This window comes from Lactuca virosa, chromosome 1 (assembly GCF_052849685.1).
Source record: "Lactuca virosa cultivar CGN04683 chromosome 1, Lactuca_virosa_CGN04683_v6, whole genome shotgun sequence".
In the NCBI taxonomy this organism is placed as follows: domain Eukaryota; kingdom Viridiplantae; phylum Streptophyta; class Magnoliopsida; order Asterales; family Asteraceae; genus Lactuca; species Lactuca virosa.
The window spans coordinates 161,522,477-161,527,950 of NC_136426.1; positions in this window are offsets into that span (position 1 = coordinate 161,522,477).

Below are 5,474 nucleotides of genomic sequence, written 5' to 3' on the forward strand. Positions count from 1 at the left end.
AAGGTCCGTAAGTCGCGTTAAGCTATGTTCAAGGACCTTACACACTCCCGATGAGTATGCAACATTGTTTTATCGGTTTGGTTCGTTACTTACCACAGTTTTAGGTTAAGGGAATCTAGATGTACGGACTTTTCGATTGATGATTTCTCATTAGCATAGCGAGTTGTATAGCAATTACCTAACGTAAGCCCTAGTACACAAAGGTAAATTGAGTTGACCGGTTTCACTTGTTGACTTTATTTGACTTTGACTTGACCAGAAATTGACAGCTGTCACATCATCCCCCCGTTAGAGGGAATTTCGTCTCGAAATTAGCACTTTGACCGGGACTTCAAGAATTTGGAGAGAAGATGGGGGAAACTTTTCATAGTACAAGACATTGGTATGGCGGGGACCAATCCGCCTGATGTTAAATGACGACCTTGGAATCTCTTATTGCAACTTGAGCTAAGTCGATTTAAAGGAGTTATTGTTTTGAAATGATAGTGTATTCTATGCGTGCCTTTAGGCTCTCCGCTAAAAAGTGGAGACTGTCGTTCATTTCGATTTCGCCAAGTGGTAAGTGGGCATTCCCACGCTTTACCGAAGTTAATCACCCAAGCTATTTACATGTTGCCTAAGGTTTGAACAGCCCTTTTTGTTCTGCCCGTTGGTTTGCTGCTGGTAGGCCATACTCAAGTCCAACCTAGTTCCGTGTAAGGGTTGCCAGGGTGACGAAACGAATCTACTATCTCTGTTAGAGATAACAGATATTAATAGACCATGTGGTCGCATAATCTATTTGATGTACGTTCTAGTCGATTCCTTCATCCTGTCGATTTCTTTGATTAGTAGGAAGTGTGCGGATTCGGCCAATCTGTCGACGGTTACCCAAATGGTATCAAGACCATCCATTGCCTTCGGTAGCTTGGGTATAAAGCCCATGGTTAGCCGCTCCCACTTCCTTTCTAGTATCACTGGTTGTTGTAGGAGACGCGAAGGTTTCCTTTATTCTCTCTTGTCATTGGCACAAGTCGGATACTTGCCCACATGTGTAACGATGTCTGCTTTCCTATTCGCCCACTGATGGCACTTTTTTGAGGTCCGGACACATCTTGTCCGAGCCAGGATGAAGGGAAGTAGTGAGTTTTCGTGTGCTTCGTTCGTGACATTATTTTCTGAATCCATCAACCTCGGTGTCCAGATCCGGTTCATGGGATAACATGCCCTGCCATCCGTGCCTTCTAGGTTCTTATGATCGGTGAAGATTGTATGCTTCGTGTCGTGGAGATAGTGCCTCTAGACCTCTAGGGCGAATACTACCGCTCCTAGTCCGATGTCATGCGTTACCTAGCCGACCTCGTATGTCTTTAGCCGTCTTAAGTCATAAGTAATAACTTCTCCTTAGAGCGTTGCATAGGGCCTGTTGCAGTGTTCTCGATTGCTTCGGTAGGAAGCATGTGGGTTTGGTTTACACAACTTGACTTATTCGGATGGTAGGACGTTCACTCGTCCTCCTGGGAAACCTTGGCCCGAAGTTCATGGCAGGACTCGTACCTGGTCTATCTATCATTAACTTGCGCATATAGGTCGTATGTACTTAAGGTTGGCAAGACAGTTGGATGGGTGACTCTGCCCCAAGTCCACAACCAGACATGGAACAGGAAATAGGGCGGAAGCACACATCCATTGTCCGTAGAATCTTAATTATACATTATCCTCGCGTATAAACGTAGTAGTGATAGACTAACCGTATCTGTCCCAAGCTTCTGTGCTTGAACCTTGTCTGATGTATGCGTGACATTCCCGAAGGGTCTCCTGGAATACTTGTGATAAGGTTTCAGAAGGTATAACACTCCTCTGGTGAGTGTTTTGGGGTTTCATAGCGAGAGATGACCCAGAGGTCCGTGTCGGATTTATGTTTATGAGAGACGAAGGTCCATTATTCGGTGGGTTGGGTGAAGGGTCCTTTTGTAGCCGTTTAATCGGGAAGATGAGGACTATACCAATCGAAATTGAATGGTGACATCAGTATCTTTTTAGATAAAACATGTGTTAAGCTGTATTCGTAAGAAGTGCTTATTAGAGTGATAGAGTATCTTGTGTTTCTTTTCAGTGTGTTCCGTTTTGTTCGATGTTATTATTAATGTAGATGATTCGTACCACAGTGTCTAGCACTGGTAGTGGGTGCGTTTCGATAGCTAGTAATGACACTTGATATCATGATCCCTGACAGGTCACTCTATGATCGAGCGGTATATGTACGTCGTATGTAGTTTGGTATTGGTGAAATCGTCGAGTGGGTGGCCCCACTCAATTCCTACCACTAGACATGGAATAGGAGTCAGGATGGAATTATTTGTTTCAAGACTTTAGTATTTTGATTATAATTAACCCCGATGTATGTACAAAGTCATCACATCTTACAGGTAATGATCCTAAGGTCATATATGAGTGTCTTTGGTTTGATTTGAACGAGAGAGTATTTTAACTACTTTTAGAAAGACGGTGATTTTAGCAAGCATACCAAATTCATTACAAACATATGGTACTTAAATGTTTTTGTTGTTGGAAACATTACAAAAGTCCTAATATGGTTCCCTTGTTGCTCCTACTGGTGTGTTCATCACACTCCTCCGTCATTCCTCTCAGTTGGACAGTCTCTTTTGAAGTGTCCTGTTTCGCCACATAGGAAGCACACTGGACTTACATTGGTGTTGGGGGTTGAAGCGGTGTGCTGAGTCGGGGCCTTACAGAAACGGACGGTATGCCCTTTCCTGTTGCAGTTGTTACAGTGTAAAATCCGACAAGCTCCATTGTGATGGAAGCCACACTTGATACACCTTGGGAGAGATCCCTTATATGGTCTGGACGGCACTTGGGTGACAGACCTTGTGGCTAGTGTCGAGGCGTGTGGCGTGACTGCTGTTGTAACGGCATGGGTGGCCATGGGTTGTTGTCTTTTAGCGGATCTTTGAGATTGGTTGCGCTCCTTTTTGTTCTAAAACTTTCGCTTCTTGTTCGTAAGTTTGTGGCCTGAGGCATTTTCGTTGGTAGACGCCCGCTGGTGTTCTTGATTGTTATTGTGGTTAGTATTTCCGACACCATCTCTGTGTCTGCTGGCGTGGTTAGCATTGAGCTGCGCCATGACGGCTGCCACGGCTGCCGTGACTGCATCTTGAAAAGTAGCAGAGTCTATCTGCAGGGTTGGCGCCTTGCTAGTTGGTTGGTTGCCTCTTGGTGAAGACATAGCTCTGTTTCATGATGAAAAACGACTTCGTGAGTGGAAATAATTATCTCAAGTGCATCCTTACGATTTATATTCACAGATATAAATTCTTGCACATTACTGTACTATTCCTAGTGTTTCTGCTAACGTTCATGAGATGGATTTATGGTAGTGGGTATAAGTAGGTTTCGTACGGGCGTTAAGCTTTACTCATCTTAGGATCATGTTTATCCACACACTTAGCCGAGGAGTTTTGATGGGATCCGGTGCATTAGCGCTGGTATGATCGCACCCTATAGGTCTACGAAGAAGGCACCTCTCAACCAAGGTGTTTAAAGGTGTGACGGAAATGAGTTTTTAGGATGACTATACGTCGCGCGTTTTCTAACTAAGTTTATCTTAGTTCATTTTGTAACGCATTTCGATTGTTTTATGGTGTTCTGAAAACCTTTCATAACGAGATCCTATAAATGATAAACTCATGTATTTTAGTAGTTCTGTATCCAAGTGAAACCTTGAAATTTGATCCAAGTTAGGTCTTTCTTACGACCATTTGATGTATGCTTAGTGGTATGATTAAGACTTAATAGACCTTTGAGTCTGATGGATCTGCCGTAAACCCATTTTGTTAATATGATTCTAGAAATTTTTGGTTTCAGAGAAAGTCTTGACCTAGATGTAGGTCTGCACCAGATTATTGTAAGGAAAAGTTTTGATAGCAACTAAATCTCCTGATTTGTATGCCCGCTTAAATCACAGTGTCGTGCTTTCACCTAGAATATAGTAGTACCAATGCATACTCATGAACTCAATTTACAAGGTCTTGTGAGCGGTATGAACTTACTCACGACGATCCGTCTCTTGTGATGCCTGAGACAAAGTCGATGCACCATGCAGCTTTGTCAATCGACGCTTGGCTGCAGTCATCCTCTCTTTAAATGTCGTGTGTCTACCCTGTTACTCTCTTGCCTCTGTCCGAGCGGCGATAATGTCCTAAAAAGAGATTTGGTCTCTGAAATAGTAGTCTTTTTCCGAGTCTCGGGTACGTGAGACAGTAGGGTCTGTAGTAGTGCGCAGTTTCCGAACTCGGGTTGTAGTCTACCTGTTTTAATCCCCGATGTTCGCGATCCACCGGGTCTTCGCCGGGAGGGCTCTGTTAGTCGGTCCCCCGTGGTTGAGGTCATAGCACCCTCGTTGGTCTCCACATGGTGGTTGCTGTCATTGATGTCGACTTCAACCCTCGATCACGGTTTCCCAACGGGGCACAGGTTCGATGTAGTCGAAACGGTTTGCGGGAACCCTGGCTATGCATGGAGGGTTGATTACCTCCGGTTCCGCTTCTGATTCTTCTCATAACCATCCACCATTTCTCTGGTTGGGAAAGTAGGGGTCGTCCAGTAAGTAGGATCTTGCTATGTTGTACGTGCGAGAATAGGAGTAAGAAGATAATTATTGGACAAACTATCTAGATAATTATTAGATGATCTGTATCAGTTATATCAATACTTGTGTAGTGTATACCAGTTATATGAAATCAAGGCAGGATAGTCATTCGAATAGGTGACTCTAACTCCAAATCCACAATCCAACGAGAACAGGAAGTAAAGCAACGGTCACAGATTCTGAGTCTGTAACGCCTAAATTTCATATAACCTTAGCGTACCCACTTAACAACTATTGACCTACTTGATAGGGACCTGTTTAGTTCTCATGTAAGCACTTATAGTAACATAAAATACTCTCATAGTATTTTAAACTCATGCTCTGTTCTAATGTTCTCATTGTGGTAGTGTTGGTAAGTTTTTAGACTTGTCGCCATATCACAACCATTCTTGGGCATGTGCTAATCACTCCTCGGACCAGCATAGTTGATCAGGCTATGACACTCCCAAGACTGACCATACATCCCCGAGCTTACCTGTGATATTCAAAAATCATTACTTTTGTTTTGTTCTAGGATGATGCTGACCTTAGTATGTATCGATGTATGTATACTTTTAACAAGAAACTATTTATTTCTAAAAGTATACTTGTTTTGAAAACTTTAAATCAGAGACCTTAGTCCCAATGCATTTATAGTTTGTATATCTTATGTGGTTCGATATACTTAGTTCACTATAAACAATGCTCTGATACCAATCTGTCACACCCCCAAACCAAGGATGGCGGAAACGTCCGGGGGTGGAGGACTTCATGTATAGTATCACAACAACGAGTATAATAGTGCTCAAAGTAAATACAACCATCATAAATATAATTGAAAAAG